The 23385-nt window shown below is 45.5% G+C and overlaps 1 protein-coding gene across 3 annotated transcripts in view; it reads right to left on the reverse strand.

The window, feature by feature from the left end:
• The window catches only part of SPSB1 (splA/ryanodine receptor domain and SOCS box containing 1), a 70599-nt gene that overhangs the window by 40583 nt on the left and 6631 nt on the right, over window positions 1-23385 (reverse strand). The window contains exons 2-3 of one of the 3 annotated variants that reach the window (XM_039509392.1): window positions 19295-19438; window positions 18748-18922 (exon numbers count right to left, since the gene is read on the reverse strand). The exons of 1 other annotated variant lie outside the window; for it this stretch is intronic. The gene's annotated coding sequence lies outside the window, so the exon portion shown is untranslated. Of the gene's footprint in view, window positions 1-3650; window positions 3754-18747; window positions 18923-19294; window positions 19439-23385 lie in introns of those variants that run through there. One more of the 3 variants, XM_039509394.1, reaches the window with a different exon arrangement.

Here is a 23385-nt window from a genome sequence, read left to right on the forward strand (position 1 = left end):
TCCAACCCCCTGCTCAAAGCAGGACCAATCCCCAGACAGATTTTTGCCCCCGATCCCTAAATGGCCCCCTCAAGGATTGAACTCACAACCCTGTGTTTAGCAGGCCAGTGCTCAAACCACTGAGCTACCCCTCTCACCAAAGCTGGAACTGGATAACAGGGGGTGGATCACTCAGCTGCCCTGTTCTGTTCATTACCTCTGAAGCATCCAGCACCGGCCACTGTCAGGAAACAGGATACTGGGCCAGCTGGACCATTGGTCTGACCATTCTTATGTTCAACACTCTGTGGCCAGCCTACTCTCAATCCACCTGCAGCATCTATTAAAAAGGTACATACGTGCCCCTCCCATTACCAGAGTCTCTGTCAAAGTCTACAAAGCATTTGAAAAATTACATGCGTGGGAACCAAACAGGATTCATCCAGATGTGGCACAGACAAGTGCTAAGCAGCTCTGTCAACGTTGAGAGGACTATCCCTGTCATCTCATAGTACACCAGCGCAAATACCACTGCCAGAACACACACAAGTGACAAGTTACTCCACAGCATCTCATGGGCTGCCCACTAACTATTGAGTAAGAGGACATTCCTGAGAGAACTCAGGACTACTCAAAAGGCAGCTCAGATTACCAGTGTACAGGAACATACACAGAAACTCCCTCAGCTAAGCATGCTGGGCCGATACCTCTCTAGAGCTCATTGGTCCTTCATTAGTCAAAGAGGTGGTTGAACCCTGTGTTTACCAGAATGCTTCAGTCCAATTATTTTTAAATGGGAATATGGCAGGCGGTGCACACCCCTCAGTGAAGATTACAGCTCTGCACTCCCATCCAGGCTCATTAGATAATACGTGACTCCTTTCACCCTACCCGGAGAAGCTTATGAGAACGTAATCATGTTTGTTAAGTGCTTTTAGGAGGGTTGGGCTACAGGAGTGATTCATTTGGATTCTTACATCACCTAGCATTGCAAAGGGCTTAAGATATCACATGGGTCAGCGACAAGACAGCTAGATTTGTCCATTTGTTTAGGTGGTTTTTTAGCTTTGTCAGTTGAAGTTTTATGCAAAGCAGCTTGCATCAGAGGACACAAGCAGAGCTCAAATTTGCATGTACAAAAAACCTGAAACTACTGATTCAACTATGCTTCCCTTAGGGTAGGTCTACACTAGAAACAGCTAGTGCAGCAACCGCACTGCTGTAGCGCTTCAACATAGACAGTCACTACAGCGACGGGAGGGGTCTTCTGTCTCTGTAGTAAATCCTGTCCCCCGGGGAGGCGGTAGCCAGGTTGACGGAAGAATTATTCTGTCAAGCTAGCACTGCCTACATGGGGACTTAAGTCAGATTAACTACATTGTGCAGAGTCAGATTTTTCATTCACCTGAGTGATGTAGCTGCGTCCATCTAATTTTCTAATGTAGAGCAGCCCCGAGTCTTTACTCCTTCAACATAGCCCAGAGGGATCTGCTCTTCAGACAGCCCTACCTCATTGAGAGCGAACCTCTTAAGACTGAGGCCTGGACTACACCTAAAACTTAGATCCACCTAGTTATGTCACTCAGGGGCATGAAAAAATGTATCCCCCCACCGGGAGAGATGTCACTCAGGGTTTGTCTGCACTTACCGGGGAATCGACGCATCGGTGGTCCATTTAGCAGGTCTAGTGAAGACCCAGCTAAATCAACCGGTGATCCTCTCCCGTCAACGTCACGTAGTAGCTTAGACCCGCTTACCACGGGGTCCATACATAACTCCAATTGCGTAACTTAGATCGAATGTCCCCTGTAGTTTAGACAAGGCCTAAGCCAACCTCAGCCCAGCTGTACAGACTCTGCTAGCTCAACGGAAGAATTTTTCTATTGACCCACCTACTGGCTCTCAAGGGGGTGGATTTACTACAGCAACAGACAACCCCTTCCTGCTGCTGCTGAGTCTACGCTACGGCAGCACCGTGCCGTAGCACTTGTAGCATAGGGATACCTAAAGGGGAGAAAAACTATGGGCCTGACGCAGCTCCCGCTGAGTTGAACAGCACAAGCTCTAGATTGCAAGACATCATAACAAACTATTTGCCTCTCCAAACCCCTTCAAGTCAGCATGAAGCTGTGCCCAACTCGTTAAATTACTTAAGGGAGTTCTAACAACTTAGGCTTCCCCACGTGGTGCATTCCCTATACCAGTTTACATAACAGGAGCACCACCCTAGGGCAGCAGACGCGACCTGCGTAACTCGACTGCATTACTTGTCGCCATGTCAGTGCCAGGATATTAGCGTGACAATATAGCCCAATAAAAAGACGCTCTGACCCTCCAACTTCTGTTGGCGAGAGAGAGATGCCTGAAGAGCTCTGTGTGAGCTTGTCTTACACGAACAGAATGTGGACCAATAAAAGATATTACCTCACCCCCATGTGTCTCCAACTTCCTCGGACTAACATGATTATACTACCACAGCAGACAACTTACTGCACACACTCCTTTGCATAACCTCATGCACAGTCTTACATCGGCTGGTTAGAAGACAAATTGCATGCTAAGCCCATAAGCAAATTCTTATAGCCTTCTTTTCCTTACAGGCCTGGAGGGTGGGCGGGGGTGTCACAGTGGGAAGAATACCTGGCAGGAAGATTAAAGACCTACAAACAGCCATATTTTTGACACTTGCCTAGAGTTAAAGGAAAGTTGTTCCAGCCAGTCTGGAGTAGTCAGAAGTGAGGTCCAGTGAAGCTGTCAGGAAGAGCAAAAGAAAGATTGTAGGAACCGGAGTTCGCTCACGCTGGATGTTTGAGCTTGTTTTCCCCTGTACATCTGAAGTGCAGATGAGGCTTACTTGCTGATTTCCTGCACTGGAACGTATGCACGCTTGGGTGGGAAATTAAGACCCGAGTTTGATTAGCCTTGTAATACGTTGACTGATGGTATCGATTTTGTTTAGCTATCTGCCAAGACAGACTCCAGCAATGAAGAAAGGCTGCTAGTACACACTGTCCACATAGCAATTAAAAAAAAACCCCCAACCTTTGCCTACATAACTTCACGTAGACTGCGCCTCCTTTGCTGAAAGGTAATTTTACTTCAACCCTCTAGAATAAAAATGAGAGAACAGTTTCCCCAAAACACATGGTCAGATCTTTTTCATGCTGCACTGTAGAACTTTAAGAACCAGCCTGCCCCTTACATTTTCACATTCCAAGTGCACCAACAATACCGCAGGGTTCTGTGGTAAGTGGTGTTTGGAGGAAGCCTCAGAAACGAGCACATACACACACGCACCCCACACCCTCCCTGGGGCTCCCATGCAGACTAAACTGTGGGTTTCCTCTTAGAAAGGGCAGAATTCCAGTACCTGTCATTAAGCTAGCCGCTTTATGCCACGACTGTTCCAACATGGATGTCTGAATCCTTTCCATCATTACCAATGCGAAAAAGCTAGCCGAAATGAGAAAGAAACGGCCAGTACCACAAACCAACCCCAAATTCTCTTATCTGGCATTTCACAGCTGCTAGTATTTTTTTTTAAAACAGTTCAAAGGCAAGGCAAAAAATATCCATAGTCAACCTGTCCTCTCATAGCCATCTTAAGCCCTCATAAAATCAACATACCCACTAAATAAACATTTAATACAAATGTTTATATAGTCACTTACTTCCTGGTGAACCAAATCATTTGAAGTGGGCCATGGAAAGATGATGACATCAGTGGAAAGTTTCCAATTAGGAGACCAAAGTTTAAAGCATATTAAGGGCATTTCGGGCTCTTGAAAGAAAGCTGCAGACATGGAAACAGCAAAAAGAAACCTGTTGTTAAGCAAAGAGTCATTTTTAAAACAAGTTTGAGGGGTAGCCGTGTTAGTCTGTATCAGCAAAAAAAAACCATGAGGTTCCCCGTGGCACCTAATGCCCAAATAAATTTGTTAGTCTCTAAGGTACCTAAACTCCTCGTTGTTTTTAAAACAAACTCCGAGGACCAAATGAAAAATTTAGACCAGGTCTTGTATTCTTAGTCGGTGCTTATGCGAGTTGACTGAATGTAAACAGCACATGACCCGATGGACATGCTAGGTCATTAGGGTCAGGGTTCTGTCTTTGTTAAGACTGGCTGAGGGACTCAACAAGCCAAGCTGTTTCATCCATCCAAAGCACACTGAACGTTTACCTATTTTCAAGTTGCCATCGAGTTAGAAGCATCCACTCTAGATCAAAAGGGTAGAGTCAGTCATTACAAGTCTCTTGCCAATCACACACACACACACACACACACCAGGAGCATTCTCCATCAGGACTTCTTACTAGGCTACCTCAGCTCTGCAGCACAATAGTTAGAACAGATGATTTTTCCCAGTTTTAGGAGTCTGGTAACTGGTCCCAGCCAGATCACGGGCTTGAGTACAGGGGAGTGGTTCCCTTCGACCCTCAAAAGGAATTAACACTTGCCAAAACAACTCAGACAAGTTTGCAGTAGAGTTCAGCAATCCTCAAGAAGCCACCATCAAAATAGGGGCTACTGGACAGAGAAGGGGCAGATTATTTATAGTCTTTCTAAATACTGAAGTTACACAAAGCTAAGTGTGACAGTCTGGTGTTTGAGGTTGGGGGCGGGGGAGATGGACTTTTGCATTTGCTTACAAACGACTTAGGACATGACTTGATAGGTTTCCATCAACATGCCTCTTTCCAGCTAGATTCCTGCAAGGAATCAGTGCACTTTCAAGACATTTGTCCAACGGCCATCATTCAGATGTTGTCTCACTGGACTGAGGTTATTGCCTGCCAGCTCTTCATTTCTAGTTGTAGCTCTCACAGTTAAGAGCCCAGAGGTAGATGCTAGTAAGAGACGCTGCAGGACTGGTTCTTTAAGACACCCATGTGTTTAGAGCCAGACTCAGAACCACAGGTGCAGAGTGAGCAATCCTACGGGGGTGGGGGGAGAGAGCCAAGCATACTCAACAGCCAGCAGAGAGGAATGGGGACATCCCGGCCAGCCTCCACACATACTGCTTCCCAAGCAAGCTCAGTGCTGGCCTGGAGCCGTGTCAATGCAGCACACCCTTTGCCAAAGGGATGCTTGTAGGCACTTAGGTTTCTGAACCAAAACGTACGAGAGAGACTTGGAAAAAAAAGAGCCCCAGGGGGATAATTACAGACCACATTACTCCTCACACAACCAGCTGTCTCCAAGTCACGCGCTCTACAACAGCCACACTTACGGTGCTAAAATGTTTTTTGCTACTAACATCACACACAAAATGGGACACCTGCCCCCACATCCCGATTCCCAGCTATCACCATTACAGAGAAGGAACAGTTGCTTTTTGTAGTGCAGAACAATCACCTTTGTTTTTCGAATGTGACCAAGAGGCTATCGCCTAGGATGGGTCTTTGATCATCATTACATCTGACAGGCGCACTCTCTCCCCTGTTAAGGCATCCAGCCTGGGACACTGTCAGAAGACAGGATAATGGGCTAGCTGGACCATTGGCCTGACTCAGTATGGCCGTTCTTGCCCTTAAGGGAATTCACAGCAGACAAGCTTGGAGTCATGGGCATTTTTGGCAATCAAGTCACCGCATTGTCACATGCAGATTCAGGGAGTCCTTAAGAAAAGTGTGGTTTCATGTTAGGGTGACCAGATAGCAAGCGTGAAAAATCGGGACAGGGGTGGGGGAGGTAATAAGAGCATATATAAGAAAAATCTCCAAATATTGGAACTGTCCCTATAAAATCAGAACATCTGGTCACCCTATTTCATGTACTGAAGTGCACTACAATATTAGATCTCTTTCCTCCAGTGCAGGAGGAGTCCTGGATTAGCCTTATTGCCCTGATGTTGTAGTACAGAGCACATATTTTAACAGGCAGGGAAATAGTGGCTAGAGCCTCGGGACCTGGAATAAAGTTTGGCTCCACTCATTAGAATTTAACATGAAAGGAAGGGGTGGCAGTGTGGTCTAGTAGATAGGAGCACCAGACTGGGACTCAGGAGACCTGGATTCTATTCCCAGTTTTGTCACTGGCCTGCTGGGTGACCTTGGGCAAGTCATTTTGCACCCGGTGCCTCAGTTTCCCCCATCTGCAAGATAAAAAAAAAATAAGGCTCCTGACCACCTAAGCTGCTTAGAGATCTACTGATGAAAAGCACTGTAAGACTCACTGTCATTACTACTCCAGGAACCACATTTCCAAAGCAACACTCTATCAGCTTAGAGCAGAGGTGAGTGATTAAGTACTGCTGGAAAGGTGCTTCCAAGAAGGGGGCTATATGAAAAAAGGTTCATCTGAAGTGGTAGCCTGAAAAGTTACCAAGGGCCTTTTAACCACCCGAGACTGATTGTGTGCCAACAGCACAGTAATCTATAGCAAGTGGATCTTGAACAGCAACTTTTAGTTCAGGATGGATTCACTCGAGGATTTCTGGAGAACAGCAAATTGACAGTTGTCTAGTAAGTCTCAAGGTTGTGACTTGGGGCCTTTTTAGATGAGCACCTCCCTGTTTAGATAGATTGGCTTCAAGGGAAGCCAGAGCTCGGCTCAGACCTCTTTGCAAGAGGGGAGCCAGGCTAGAAGAACAGAAGCTCAGGGCAGCAGAGAACTCACATCCCAGCCTCCTCCTCAAAGAAGACTCTTTCCCAATTGCCTGAACCCAAGTCAGAACTAAAATACCCTGCTCCGAGACAAGCGAAGAGCTCTCCGCTAATGCAAGTATTTAGAGATTGGCAAAAAAAAAAGGGGGTGACCCATTATGAAAGGCAGGGTAACAGGTGCAAACCAGACACTCCGTAGCGTCTGCCGCCCAAGCACAGAGCGTCTGTGCCAAAGCAGAGCATGACGTACCCCTGGCTGACAGCTTTAGAAGGTCAGCGGCAGCATCATTCAGGAAGTTTGCTACTAACAGCAACAGAGGAGTAACTTTCGCAATGTCTTTTCTGTGCAACAGCTGGGACACCTGTCTAATTTGGGCAGCCACTTTTAAGTGCTGCACATATAGGCCTATTACACAGTGGCTTTTCAGGAGACTGCCAAACTGTTCGCAGTCTGCAAAGATAAGCTGCTGTCAGTTCATCCTAGCATCAAACCCTCCCCCACAGGAATACAGCTCTCACACAAAACACCCTGAAACCCCATCCCTCCATCGCTGTGATCATGCCACACACAGACCCAAATCTGGCTAAGAAGATCTTCACCCCAGATAATTCTGTAGAGATGCACATGAGGTGGATTGGCCAACTTTTATATTCGCCTTACAGCCAAAATGGTTAATTTCAGCCGTCTGCAAAGCCATCCCCTTTCATTGTTGACTGCCTGCCACCTGCTGGGCCATTTGCCTTATCTGCTCAGGGCTCAGGAGAAAACCTTGGTTAGCAAATGGCTCAGCAGCACAATAATGACACATACAAGATTTCACCCAATTCTTTCAATGGTGGCCCAACCGTGCCAAGACAACAAGATTCCATGACACACAGAATAGGACATTGAAAAAAAATGCTACTGCAGCACTGGAGGGGCCTTCTGCTGTTTGATTCTAGATGGTTGGGAGGACCCCAGGCAGCCAACAAACCAGGTGACTAGGGTCTTGTCTAGACTAGGATTCAAGGCATGATATTAGCACGTTAGCCAACGTGCACCAACATGTTAGAGAAATCAGTATAGACATGGGATGCTGCTTTTACACATGCTAAACTGGTCAAGTAAAGCCTAATGGGGAGCTTAAGATCCAACGTGACCAGCTTCACAAGCATACATTGCCTTGTTCTACCTATCCTACGTTCCTGAGACGCACTGGCATGTGCCAATGTCACACCACAAATCCTAGTCTAGGCAAGCCTTCAACTGTGTCTACTACGGCTTAGCTGCATTTGTCTCCCACCGCCCCACACACCCTTGCACAATGAATATTGATAGGACTAATCTGGCTTGTAGCGCTCTTTCCTATCGGGAACAGGACATTCCCTCAAATATCATGACCCTTTTGAGTGGTCCGCCCGGGAAACCACTTCTGCTTTAAGCTGTTTGAGAGCAGGGTGGAATCTTGAGTTCTGTGTTTGGCTCTTCTGTATTTCCCGATCAGGGACACGAAAGAGTCAGAAGGATGTTGTTTATTGTCAAGGAAGAAGTCTCTACACCAGACACTTGGTGTTCAGAATGCCCAACATGACTTGGAGTCTACATCATCACGACCTTGGAACACAAGGTCTATATTTATATATCCCATCAAGCTCACCTTCACTCCTCCCCTTCCAGGGGACCCACGGGACTTCGGCTTCAGCAGGGGCTCTCACTATGGCTGGCCACTCTCCCTCCCTGGCGTCTGACAAAGGAGTCCTTCCCCAATGGCAGCAATTATCTCAGCCAGTCCTCTAGGGGGGTCCCAAGCTCGCACCCACCCTTAGTAACTACCTAGTGTCAGTCCATTCCCTACCCCATCCAGGGGTAGCAGAACAGGGGGACCAGAGGGCCATGGCCCCATCACTTTTACCAGCCATAAGGGCAAGCAATGGGTGGGAAGGGTCTCAAGGGGAAGGGGAAGAGGCAGTGGGGGGGGCAGGGCCATGGTTTGGGAGCCGGTGGTCCCTGCCACTTTGAGGGAGCTTCCATAACTGGAAATTCCCCCTCAGCCCCTTGCAAGGGGGAGCAATCGTCTGACCACGTTCCCCAGCGCTATCAACAGGGAGCTGAAGAGTTCCTCCTGGAGTTCCCTGGCTGCTAATGGAACATTACAGCTCCCTTAGTCTGGGGTCGTCAGCCCTGCTCTGACTAGCCTTACGCAGCCCGTGTACCACTGATGCTTTTGCTCACAGCAATGTGAGTAGACTTGTCCTGCAGCTGTCCAGAGGTTCCTAGAAACCCGACAGTCCTTGCCTGGTCTCCCAGTTCAGCTTATTCCTTGGCTGCTTGGCCAGGTTTTTTACTTCTTGGCCTGGGTGCGGCCTGGAATCTCACAAATCTACTTTGGGTGAACTTTTATTCGGGGATTAGGCTAGTCTAAAACATCAGCGCAGTCCCTCCCTAATCAACTCAGGTTGTGATTGGTCTGATCCTGACTAGCTCAGGAAAAATGAGTTCTCTTACAGGTAGGGTGACCAGACAGTAAGTGTGGAAAAACCGGGTCAGGTGAAAATGCTAAGGAAGTTAAACCAGGTCACACTACTGAGCCCACCCCCACAAAAACTAGAACCCTGGCCTCTTTAATGGGACGCTGTTCAACTACACCAGGCTACTTCCACCACCGGCTCAACATTCCAAAGGCACGTGCTCCACCTGGATTGGGCAGGGGCAGGGGCACGGGAACGAGTGGTGTAGCAGCACCCCGGCTTAAAGTAATAATAGCGTGGCTTCCATAACATGCAGGGTTTGCAGTGTTGCTCAATGGCTTTCAACACCCCTGCTACAAAAATCATTCCCACATCCTTGGTCTGGGAGTTTAATCATCAGCTTGGAAAGAACATTTAAATTCTGCCTGGCCCAACTCACCAATTCATCCTTCTTTTGGTAGGGACTGTGGGGCTTGACTGCTCTGTGCCCCTGCAGATTTAACCAACTGAATTGTGCACAAGTTGTACAACCTGAGCTGAAGCTGTGCTACCATGAAGTCCTGGTAGTCCCTGGAATCCATGAGTTAGAAAGTTGCATTGTTATAATTAAAAGACACCCTGATTTCTGTTGAAACAAGCTATTTTAGCTTGGCTCAGCTAATTAGGAATCTCTTTCAACTAACCCAACAATGCCACTCAAGCCAGAGAAGAGTCCACGCAAGGGTTTGCAGCAGTTTAAATGACTAAGTCTTTTTAAAGACAGATTTTAAACCAGTGCTGCTTTCTTGAGCAGAAAAGGGCTTGGCCTCATCCATCCCTGGCTTATGTTGGCTGTTGACAGTCTGTGGCTTGAGTTCTCTTTAAAACGCAGCCATTCCTAGAAGGAATATTGTATAGTTACTCACCGGCTTTGTACATTTATGGTGTCGGGGTCCCATTTGGCATCTCCTCACGATAGATTCTTGACATGGCAACAAGCCACAGATCCAAAGAAAGCAGCTCTGGCATCTATGCAGCTGCTGCAAAACTGAAGACTTCCCATCAAATTCCCTTCCCAGCCCAGGAGACAAAGCCCTTGTTTGGTAACTCCATCTTCTTGCACACCACCACCTTCTGCCCCAGTGCCCTCAGATAAGAAGCAGGCATGTTCGTACATTTAGAAAAAAGAAAAAAGAGTAAAATCCTATCTCCATCCCATGGTTATAAAAGTCCTAAGACAACTTACTATACTAGCAGTGCTACCATAGTGAGCTGCCTGCTTCTGCAGTCTGATAGCAGAGCAACAATCTAAACCTCAGAGAATTAAAACAAAAAAAAATTGTTTTATTGCCATTAAGAAGGTTGCAGAGAGCCCTGTTGACTTCTAACAACGTGCACGCAGATGGCAATTTCTGCATGAAGATTGGGAAAAGCATCTCATCTGAAGCGTTTCTTTGGTGCTCAATTTAATTAGTCCCAAGACTAAGTAAGCCTCACATGTGAAAGATCTCTGAACGACACTGAAGTTGTGAGAAAATAGTGGGAAGAATTTTTTGGATGTGAGTTGGGAAAGAATTAGAGCCAGTAGCACACTCTGTTTTTCCTACATCTGTGAAGGGGAAGATATCCCATTTCTGAAGCTTGTTTATATTACAGTAACAGCCACAAACCCCCAAAAGCAACTGGGCCTCTCGCTGCATTAAGCTCATAAGCAAGAGAGCTGTCCCTGCCCCAGAGAGCCTACAATTGAGAGCAAGTAGGGATGCACCAGAGCAGAATAGCCAAAATGCACGAATATACTAAGGCTGGCCTACACCATTCCAGCACAAAAGTCAGGAAGGAAAGCAGCCTGGCCCTGGTAGGGTCCGCAGCTGAAAGCGGTCCTCAGATTATTTCCAGAGAGAACATACAGCAAAGATTCCTTCTACGCCCAGGAAAGAAGCAGCTAGAGTGTAAAGGGATGCCGTCCCCTCCCATTCAAAGCTATGTCGATGTGTCCCAGGGAAGAGACAGGACACCAAAACATAGTGCAGCACCAGATCAATCCAGACTGTTCAGCGCTCGGTGGAGAGAAACTGCATTTCCTTTATCAACCGTTTCATTGGACGGTAACCCCATCACTGATGCCAAATTCCTGCACACATGGCAGCTGTTCATCAGCTTTTAAGGAAGCCCAGGTTAGAATGGCAGGAACTGTACACAGGATATATTTTTAAAACTCAAATTATCTTCCTTTAGTACGCATGGAGCTCCGAGAGAGGGTGAGAAGACTTTTCCCAGAACAATTTCACTTGCTATTGATATCTTCCAATAGGAATGAATCAGTTTTTACGTTTTACATACGCTGCTTACTTCTTGCATCTCACTCTGCTTAGACGATGAAGAAGCTTCTAAACCAGTTTCACTTTCAGGTTATCATGCACCAGCACCCCAGGGTTTGCAGTGCTAGCCCTGGAGGGGAACGCACGCTGAAGTCCAGAGACAAAGCCTCATTTTCGCTTATTTTAAAAGTTAAGTCAATTTTTCTAGCAGAATCCACTTTTATAGGGCAAAAGTACCTTAATTTTGGGCTTCACCTGCCTAACAGGGGCCCTTCTGTGGCACGGCCCAAAAGGCAGGGACTCTGGCTGTTGCAGAGCTGCTTTCCTTGGTTGTGTCCCTTGCAGTCAATCAGTCCCCTTGCAATCAAGACTAACTTCATGAAGTAAACCCAACAGAAATCTAGGCCTGATTTTTGCAGGGTTAGAATCATAGAATCATAGATTATTAGGGTTGGAAGGGACCTCAGGAGATCATCTAGTCCTGTGTGAAGGGATACAAAACCTCAGCCTAAGGTGGCAAAGGAGTCCAAATCAAGGGAAGTCAATTGTTAAATCATTATGTAGTCGAGGTGAATGGGCCACAGGGTAACACCAATCACTTGATGATTACCTGTTCTGTTCATTCCCTCCGGGGCACCTGGCATTGGCCGCTGTCAGAAGACAGGATACTGGGCTAGATGGACCTTTGGTCTGACCCAGTATGGCCGTTCTCATATTCTAACAGTTCAGCCCTGAGACGTGCAAGGCATTGCACAATAAAGGCTAGCAAACCTAATACCGAGGCTCCCACTTTGGTCAGTGCTCTCGATGTCTTTCTAGTCCACTCCTTGAGCTCCACACTTTGTAATTCAACTAATATTAGGGCTTGACAGAATTTGTTGGGTTTTTTTTTTAAATATAATTTTGATGGATAACGATGTTTATTTTTAAGTTCTATTTTTATCAAGGAAAGTTTTCACAGTTGCAGGAAGTTAGGGGGTCATGCTTCTCAAGAAGCATTTTGCTTACTTTGCCCACTTGTGAGTTTTAATTATCGATGGACTTTTTTTCATTGGTTTGTGTGTAAACAGTGGAACCGATGTTCACTGACATTTACGGATAGAAATCTAATCCTGCTAAGCCTTGTCATATTGTATTTGTCTGAGCCAGACTGCAAACATTTCAGGACAGGCACTGGTATGTGTAGACCAGGCCAGCATGTCAAGTTTTACTGGTATAACTATTTTGGTTATGGGGATTTTGTTTTAAAGCAAATATTTATCCTGCTAAAAGCCCTAGGATGGATGCAGTTATAACAGAATAAAAGATAACTCATAAGTATAGCTTCTTCCACCTCTTGAGCCAGAAGGAGTTATACCAGTACAAGCACTTACACTGGTATAACTGCTAGAGCTGTCCGAATAGCAGATTTTTCAGTTTCCAGGCAATTCCAGAAAACAGGAGGGGGAAACTGTTGTGTGTCAAACCTAAACATTTTTTCAACCCAAAACAAATTGTTGTTTTGACAGAACTTTGTGTGTAAGTGTTTAGATGTTTCCTTTAAGTCGAAGTTAATTTCAAATCATTTATTTGTTTAAATGAAATGTTTCTATTTTATATTTTCTGACCAAAACAATTCAGCAGAAATAGCAGCTTGTGAAATGTTTTGGTGTTACCAAATTTGCATTTTTCTCCAAAAAAGGTTTGTCAGAAAGTGTTACCCCACTCCAACTATTTCATCTGCACTAGTGGTTTTGTTGCCCCATAGCAAAGCTTTCTAGTGTAATCAAGGCCCTTGAATCAAGGCCATTTGAAATTCAATTTTTTATAGTAAAAGGACATAGTTTAAAAACTCTACCCCAAATGGACCGTAGGGGCTAGTTTCCTCTAATGCGATAGGTATTGGTAATACGATTGTCATACTACAGTAACCTACTGCAGCTGCCTATGGTAAGGGTGGGAGAAAAGCAGATTGAACTATTGCCACTACACAAGTTTGAACAGACGCCAGCATCCAAATCATGCCCAAGAGGTATTAAGGAAGATTAGAGTCCTCTTTAAATTAAAAAAAACACCCTAACATCCAGCAAGTAAAATAGTTGTTACTTTACGAGAAAACATTCACAGCCTTCTACAGACACAGGCAGATTCACACAGAACCTGTAGCCAGTTTACTGATGATTTATAATCGCATCAACTTTATCTTGCTTGGGGGAAAAGAGTTAGTTTCATGCATGATTTTCTCTATACATGAAAATTTGTTTTTTCAACCAGTCAGCCATGCACAGACCATAAAACAATCAGGAATAGACAGAGCAAATGAAAAATGGCTTCTCTACATGTTTATATTGGGCTTATGAATGACATGTGTGCTTGGGTGGACAGTCAGTACAATGCCTGGATGTTTACAACAAACAAACAAGAATAATGAAATTATTCATTCAGAAACAAACAAGAGCTTTTCCTTGCAAGTTTAGGATACTATTCTCCAATTAAAACACTAAGAAACTGAACTTGTGTGCCTACAACCCACTTTCCTGTCTTTTTCACCCAGTTTTTAAAATAACCTGCACGGACTTCAGTGTCCCTTCCACATAATTTCCTATTAGAAATAGTTCACTTCTAATTCCTAAAATGTTTGTCTCACACCCTGGCGTTTTCACATACACCTCCACAAACAAGGTAGTTGTCCATATTATTGGTGTGAAAATTACAAGCAGCCAAGTCTCCAGATATTGGACAATGGCAGAACTGTTCCAGCCAACATACTTAAAGCTTCCTCATGTTACACAACAAGCATTTGATGCCACTAGATTTTATGAGCCTAACAGAGGAAGAAAACCCATTAGTTTGGGGGATCAGAGTCACTTCTAAGCTCTGGAGGGATCCTGAGTTTTAAGAAGATAGATCATACATACAAGGTTGCCTTAGATGCTATTCCTCTGGGAATAACGTGTTTGTAAGAAGCAAGGGGTGTCAGCCAGGAGCACCCAGCCTGAAGGCACAGCTACTGATCTATCAGAATCACAATGACCAAATGGGGAAAAGGAGGAACAACAAACCTTAAGGATAACGACAGCTCAACCATCCTCTGAAATCAGGGCCTTCTTTTAGATGAAGGGAAATGCGGAGTGGTCCAAGCTTTCTAATTAGAGGAGTAACAGTAACTCAGACGTTGAGTTTTGCAGTCTAGTTTAGGACTTCCGATTTTTCTTCCACTGGCTAATGGCTGGGGATTTAAAGTTCTGCTTTTCTCTCTTAAAATGAGTGTTGAACACCAGGAAGTGCAGGTCCAACAGAGCTGGTTAGATCCATGCAGACACCGAGCAAGTTTGCTGACACCTGAAGCCACACTCACACCAGCTGACATTCTTCTCCCATCTCCCTTTCTAGTACAGGCTATCAAGGGCTGACGGTGCAGTGGTTCTTCAACAGAGGTTTAAACTCAGTGCACTTGTGACCCAAGCAACATATGAGCCAGGATGCCAGGAATTAAAAGCTACGCCAGGATTTATACATTCTGTTTATCGGTGTGTTTGCTTGAGGCATCAATCCCAGCTTCCTTTCAAAGGAAGTTTATTGTTAAGGCTTGCACTGAGTCAGAAGGTTTCAAGTATTAAAAGAAACACATGTTTCAGTCTTCAAGACGGCTATTTTGCAGCTTAATAATGAGGCTGCCGCAAAAACTCACCAAGCCATGCTGATGACTCATGATCCACAGGGAAGGGGAGGGCTAGAAGGCAGGTGACATCCAAGAAAGCCTCTACCTCAAATGTCCTTGCTTATCTCAATGTTAGGAACGCATCCAAAAGAAAAATTCCTTCCCACTCCTGACTTGCAATGAGCCAGCGTCCAGAAATGAGGGTGGAAAGGCTTCCGGCACGCACCAGCAGTTCCAGGCAACATGCTGTAGCCACAGTGCCCAGCTGCTGCATTTTCAGGGTGTCGTCAGGATTGATTCATTCCCTCCGCCTCCAGTCAAAATGAGTCCCCACATCATGAGAAATCTCCCACCAAAACCAAGCAATGCTGCTTCCTGCATAAGCCAGAAGGCAGCGCCATGCAAATCAGCACCATATGAACGTCAGTGCTCACAACAGCCCGGCTCAGCAGATTTCTCCTTCTCTAAAGACAGGGCTGACGCATTAAGGGACCTGCACAAGGCCACACAGCAAGTCGGTGGTACAGCTGAGATTAGCTTACAACTCCTCCTGGCTCCCAGCCCTGTCCTCAAATCCACTAAACCACACTCCTTGGGGCAGGCTGCTGCTGCCAGAATGCTACAAGCACCAGGTGGCCCAGAGAACCCTGGACCTAAACCCCTTTCTCAGGCACAGCAACATGCTGCGAATGTGATGGTCACTGGAGACTGAGTGAGCATCCTTCTCGTGCATCCATCTGCCATTTTAGCAGCATCCCTGGCCTCATAGACTCAGACTTTAAGATCAGAAGGGACCATTATGATCATCTAGTCTGATCTCCTGCACAATGCAGGCCACAGAATCTCACCCATCCACTCCTGTAACAAACCCTCACTCCACATACAGCTGTTCTCCCACCAATGAAACCCCTTTTATGAGCACACGCTCCCCTTCCAAATCAACAGCACACAAGGAGCCAGTTTGCAGGCAATCTGATGGCGCAGGGGACGGATGAGGAGTTATTCAGCATTTCACCTCTAAGTCATTGCTTTATACACAGATTGTCAGGGACAGAGTTGTTCCTGTACTGTAGCTATTCAGTGAGTTTTTTGGGGGGAGCTCAGCCCAGCATACACCTTGAACATCAGCCAGCCTTGTACGGGAGAGGTCAAGGAAATCAAAGTAGCCTTTGACCCCTAGAAATGATCCTTCCAGGTTAGGACTGAGGAAGCTCATGTTGCTGCAGATTGAATAGTGCAGAAAATTGCATCATCGATCAAGCCCCTTTCAGCAGCATGAAAAACACAGATTTAACCCCACCAATTTTCCACTTACTAGAACCACTCCTAGCCCAGATCGTACATGTATGAAACATCACTAAGCTGAACTCACGTCTCTTCACTACTAGAGCACTCCTAGAGAGTTCAGGCTGGCGCCAGCCTCAACAGCACTCATTTGTTAACTGCAGCAGGGTTTTCCTTGAGACTGTACCAGAGCTGCATTAAAATTTTAGTTTCCAAGACTGCAGAATTGCTATGACTAGAGTGGGAGAAGCTAATTAGAGTATCACTACTATGGAGACTGCCACCATGTAAACCTGTCACAATACAGAATAACTGCAACAGACATTTCATCAGAGCCAGGAAAGCCTTAAGTTTAAAGGGAGGTTAAGCCTGTGCACCGGTCAGACCAAAAACGATCACGTCTAGAAGTGCCACCAACTCCCTGTATCTCTCTCCAAGCAAGTCTCTGTTTCCCTCTATTCCAGTCAACTAAGCTGGACAACTAGGTGCAACTTAGGATCATCTTAATAGTGAACTTCTAAACTCCTTTGTATGCTAGACAGACAAACTCTTGGTTCTGCACAGTCCTATACCAGCCAGGAACGATACCCCTCTAGTGTATCCGGGACACACAACATTGGAGCCATCAGTCACTCGCTGGAGTGTAGTTGGCAGGAGGAATTCACTCTTAGACCTGGTCTACACTGAACTTAAGTGGACAGAGCTATATCAGTCCAGGGGTAAAAAACACCCCCCTCCCCGACAAGTGCCAGAGCTATCCAGACCTAAACCCCAGGGCCCAGAATGCTTCTGTCAACTTAGCTACCATCACTCGGGGAGGGGGTGTTCCTACACAGCCTGGAAAACCCCCTTCCATTGGCGCAGGCTGTGTCTACATTACTGGGTCTCGGCAGTGTAGACATACCTGGAATTACCTTGCATCACCTCTGCCAGTAAAATTATATAAGTGCATAATTGCATGTTAGCGAAGCAATATTATAAACTATTTCAGCACACGTGTACTATGCAGTGTAAACATACTAGATAAGACCGTGGGAAAACTTCCATCCTACTCAGCATGGATAATTAGTTTACTGGACCAAGCTACTTCTAAACACAGAAATGGAAGCCAGGACCTCCTGGCATTCTAATCCTAGCTGTGCCAACAGCCCCCACAATGCTCCAGGCACCCCAGTTAAGTCTGGAAACACACAAGTTTAACATCTGATGGATAGTTGCCTACCTCACTGGATTGTGTGAAGCAGTTTGTACAGAATCAGGATGGATACAAATCCATTATTTTTAAAAAAATTCAATTTTTTTTTATTTAAAATCAGATTTTTTGATAAGTTTTTTCCTCAAAAGCATTTTATCTCAAGATAGTTTTAATTAAGATACATTATAGCTCAAAGATATCTCACCATGGAATAGGGATTATAAATTCTAATTCTATAATATGAGACAATATATTCATGTAATGTTTATGAAAAGGTTGGTAAATGAGTTCCAATAGTTCATGGATTAGGAACCCAATCTTATGGGCTTCTGTACAGATGATTTAGGTTAATCTTTCTATCTACCCAATGGGACTCGGTGCTCAATCTAGAAGATACCATCAGAGATGCTTAGTTTTGCAGTTCTCAAACTGTGGACTTGTGTCTCCAGAGATAACATGTTTGTTAATAAATATATAGAGGTGAGAAATAACAGCCCTCAACCCTATTGTTCCTCTGCAAATTTGTGTACACAAAGTCAATCCCCTACCTCTCTCTAAAAGTGCAAAGTTTCAAAAAGTTCAATGACTAGAAGATTGTTGGGCGTGGAATAGATCTGGACAAGGAGAAGAAGTCTGGAGATAAATGCGAGAAGGGAGGGATAAGCAGTAGAAACAAAAGTGAAACTGTTTGAGCAGCATATTCCAGAAGTCTTGAGGTCATTCTGAGTGTAGCCTTCGTTGATTTGAGATCTACCATACCATTCTCTCACTAGAAGGGAAAACTTATGGCCTGCTGCCATTGTAGAAGAGACCCAGTCGGGGAATATTTGAATGAAGTTCCTCTACTTGTGAAGAATACATATGAAGGTTATAACAACCAACAAGAATGCACTTTTATGTAGACATCCATGAATAAATCGAGTCTTCCTGACTAGTGATTTAAATCAATTTGATTTAACTCAGATCCACCCTGTACAGAATGCACGCACACGCAAGCTAACTATTAAACACTACTGCTGCACCTATCAGTCAAGGATCAAAGTCATTTACAAACACTTTGTCACAACCCATCCTGTGAAGCAGATGCATCAACCCCTTTTTACAAACAGGGAAACAGAGGCAGAGATTAAGGGATATTCCCACGGTCACACACCACAGCAGGGACATTCCCACGGTCACACACCACGGCAGAGATATTCCCAGGAAAAGGAATCAGACATCCTGGTTCCTAGTCACACGCGCATAACACTGAAAAAATTAAGTAATTCCGTGGGCATGTTTCCTCCTTTACATACCAGATGCAAAGCCACGTGTAGTGCAAAGCTGCATTCTTTGGATCCCAGTCATCATTTCAGACACCTTAGAGCTCTCCTCTCCTACCTCTGCAGTTAGGCTGTGAAAGAACAGAGCCGCCTCAGTTACTGAGGGAAGGCACCGCTTCCAGAACCCCTGGTCAGCACAGCAAGAGGCCTGCAGGCAAGGGGAGAGTTCAGACAAACATGCCGTGTCACAGTTCAGAGCAACTGCACCTGTATTTCCCTCTCTATGGCCCAGCAAAGGAACCTGCTCTAGGTGCCTGGCTCCCCAGTCCTCACCTCTCGTCTCCGCTCCCTCTCCCGACTGGCCTATATCCAGGCTGCACAGTTCCCTGCCTACATTGTGAATCCCCAGCAGTTCTGACTGCGCAGCAAGCCTGCTTGGCTTTCCTCCCTCGGAGGCTATAAACAGCATAATTGTCCACAGTTACCACACAGCGTTTTCTAAGCGTTATTCTTCATGTACCAGCATTAGACAAGAAAAATTAACAAGAAAAAAAAACCTACCTGCAAGCTAATAGCTTACCAGAGATCACCCCTGACTCCAGCAGGGGCTCTGGGAGGGGAATGGTCCTTCAAACACCAAGCCCTTCTGAGATCATAAGTACAGAACCGCCTTGGCTCAGGACAAGCACAGACGGAGATGTTTCGGAGTAGCAGCCGTGTTAGTCTGTATCCGCAAAAAGAACAGGAGTACTAGTGGCACCTTAGAGACTAATAAATTTATTTCAGCATGAGCTTTCGTGAGCTACAGCTCACTTCTTCGGCTGCATAGAATGGAACACACAGACACGAGATATTTATACATACAGAGAACATGAAAAGGTGGAAGTATGCATACCAACAGGAAGAGTCTAATCAATTGAGATGAGCTATCATCAGGAGGAGAAAAAAAAAAAAAAACTTTTGCAGTGATAATTAAGATGACCCATAGAAGGTGTGAGGAGAACTTAACATAGGGAAATAGATTCAATTAGTGTAATGACCCAACCATTCCCAGTCTCTGTTTAGGCCTGAGTTAATTGTATCTGCCTCTGATCTTGATTGCGCATAACAGGTGATCAGCAGACAATGGGTTTCTCCTCAGGGAGCAGGTTCCAGAGATAAGAAGTTACCTTCCCTGCCTCCCAAGTACTTCCTAGGTATCCCACTTTGCTTGGTCTGTCTAGCCCATTGTTTCCCCGAGTCCTTTGAAGCTCATAACACTTCCCAAGAGTTTACACTGGTCACGTCTTCCAGAGAAGTTACACCCAATCCTACAACACCACAAACATTTGCATTTTCAATACAATGAGTTCCTAAGACACTTGAACTTAATTCAATAAGGTTTGTCCATGATATTGCAAGGTGTCTCTCACAGGCGGAAGGTTGGTCAGACCAGGCTGACATTTGCTTGGTTGAAAGGCTGACCCGATGAACTATTTGAGCTGACTATATGGCTATACACTTAACCTCCATCTCTTTGAGGCTGTTGGACAAGGCAGAACTAGGGAAGGTGGGTTTAAAGCTAACAGGACTCAAGCAAAATGATGAAGTGTTTGGAAGAGCAAATTGCTGCCATATGCTTAAAGCTGAGGAGGAGTCAAGCAGCATTACTGTGACTAAGCAAGAGCTGGACGCTGGGAAAGAATGTGCATGTCATGAGTCAGTAAAGTACTCTGAATAGCATCCCACTCTCCTGCGGGAGTGGGGGTGTCAGACAGGAAGAATGGCCTTGCAGTTAAGGCAGGGGACGGGGACTGGGCCTGGAGAGATCTGGGTTGAATTCCCAGCTCTGCCACAAACTTCCTGTGTAAAGTCAGGCAAGTCACTTATTAAGACTTAAGGAATGGCAATATACAAAAACCTGTAGGAGAACACTTCAACCTCCCTGACCACACAATAGCAGATCTTAAAGTGGCCATCCTGCAGCAAAAAACTTCAGGACCAGACTTCAAAGAGAAACTGCTGAGCTTCAGTTCATCTGCAAATTTGACACCATCAGCTCAGGATTAAACAAAGACTGTGAATGGCTTGCCAACTACAGAACCAGTTTCTCCTCTCTTGGTTTTCACACCTCAGCTGCTAGAAGAGGGCCTCATCCTCCCTGATTGATCTAACCTCGTTATCTCTAGCCTGCTTCTTGCTTGCTTATATATACCTGCCCCTGGAAATTTCCACTACATGCATCCGACCAAGTAGGTACTCACCCACGAAAGCTCATGCTCCAATACGTCTGTTAGTCTATAAGGTGCCAGAAGACTCTTTGCTGCTCTTATTAAGATTTTGTTTCCCATCTATAAAAACAACTTCCCAACCACTCATATTTCTGAGGCAAGGAGGGGCCATGCAGATAGCCCCCTGACCGTGGTACTCTCCCTCCCCCACAGAATGGCTACACAGAATTTCTACCTATTAGCAACAGCTTATTTTTAAAAACTTGCTCTAAACAGGACAGAGCTGGCTTGCTCTTCACCCCCTCACAACCATGTCCAAGGTTCAGCAGAGAGCAAACAACTGCTTGCCCAACATGCGCTAGTGTCCTCACGAACGAGATAATATACAGACCCACTGCATTTTGGTGGAGTTCCTTCTGCTGGCAGCTAGCTTGCTCCTGCTGAATGAACCTCCCACTGAAACGCAGGCCTTGTCCTCTTAACAGGCAAGTCCCTGTGTGTACACACACTTCAGTTTAGGGGTGGCTTATTTCAGCTTAAATAGATTCCTAACTGATTTAACCTAAGCCAAACTAAGTGTGTCCACACAAGGATTTCCAAAAGATTTAAGTGAAACCAGAGGAGTATTCTTGTTAAAACAAAGTCTCAGTGATAAGATTGAGCAATATATAGAGAGAAGGGATCACACCTATCACCGCTTTTACTGCGGTGGTAAATGGCTCCCTGACCCTGGCAGCCTCCCACCAACCAGGCTATTTATAGCTGATGAGTGCTAAGTGAGCTGCTGAAGGCAGCAGTGTCCATTAAGGAGAGAGGACATTGATACCAGCGTTGGCTGTTGCTGCTGAACCCGATAAGGTTAACAAAAACCCAGAGAAAGAGAGAACTGTCAGAGAATCACAGAAACACAAGCACCACTCAGGCCCTGGCTTACACACACACACACACACACACAAATCACACCAACAAAGACACATGAAATTCAACCATCTCTCTCCATTCAGTTTCAGATTCCAGAGAGCTATTGTTGCAAAACGCTATTATCCCTATTCAGTTATCAGCCAGCACCCACAAGGACATTCCTTCCCCAGCACAGTTTGCTGGGGCTTTGCTTCTAACAAAGACATCAAGCTATAAATTTTTCAGTGGCTCTAGCCCTGTGCCCCTCCCGCCCCCCCCCAACTAGTATTTCAAATGAAGATCTAGGCAAAACAAACCAAAAGGATGCAAGAGGCCCTGGCCGAGGAAGCTCTTTGCGGGGGGAAAGTGGGAATAATCGATCCATCAGGATAACTTGAAACTGGTAAATGAGTATGGCTCTTTCCATTAGCCTATAAATAAATGATTGCTAAGTAATCAAGCAGCTGTAACCTTGTCTGAAAGTCACACGTGACCAGCTCTGCTGGAAATAACTTCCTAAATCTTTACGATCTTGGTAGAAGGAGAATGGACTTATTCTCACTACTTTGTTGCCTGGTGGCTAGAAAGAGGAATGGTCAGTTTTTATCGTAGTATCCAGAGAACACAAGGACTGTTCATCAAAATGAAGTAAGGAAGTGGGTTCCAGGAACCTTGTGTCAATCAATTATCCATGGCTTTGTCGACTCTTGTACTGCTTTAACTATATCGGTACAGTTAAAGCAGTACCCCAGCGTGGGCACAGTTACAGTGACATAAAGGTGATTGATTCCAGTTACGTTTACTCCCCCTTCTTGTGACAGAATAAGTTATACCAATACAAGGCAGTTTTATACCAATATAGCTGTGCCCATACTAGGAGTTGTACAGGTACAACTATTTTGGTCAAATGAAGGTCACACCACTAACCAAAATAGTTATGCTGGGAAAACTGAGTTTAGACCAGATCTTCACTTCTGCCCATCCCCTCCCAGTAGAAGAGAAGCCCTCTGTCCTAAAGGATGCTTTAAACATAGGAGAACCTTCTTTCCTTCCCATCCTGTCCCTCACATCTGGGAAAACCCTCTGGGCAGTTTCCGCACTTCAGAACCCACGCGTCAAGGCGGCTACGAGCCCCAAGTTAATACAATCCCACTGCTGCATCCAGATCTTTTGGGAGGCAGTTATCGCAATGCCCATTTTTATTACCATCACACACAGGACAACTGTATAACACATCTCCCAACCCCCACTTACAGCTACACCGCCACAGCTATTTAAGAAGATGTACCAAGGACAGCACCTATTGTCTTGAGGCTCCAGTGCCTCTTTCACATGGACAAAGAACCTGGAAGCCTATCTGATCCTCATTCAGCTGAGAAAATTATTTGTACTGTGACCACATGGCACAAAGCAGCCTCCTTCCAGCCAAGAAACGAGAGTTCACAATGTGGTTATACAGGGACAAAGCAAGACACACCAATTTGGCAGGGGGAGGAGAGGGAGATCCTATGCACTTAATCAACCCAGTAGTGAGGAGATGCAAAGCTCTTATAATTAACTC

Source organism: Mauremys reevesii, linkage group 21, assembly GCF_016161935.1.
Source record: "Mauremys reevesii isolate NIE-2019 linkage group 21, ASM1616193v1, whole genome shotgun sequence".
In the NCBI taxonomy this organism is placed as follows: domain Eukaryota; kingdom Metazoa; phylum Chordata; order Testudines; family Geoemydidae; genus Mauremys; species Mauremys reevesii.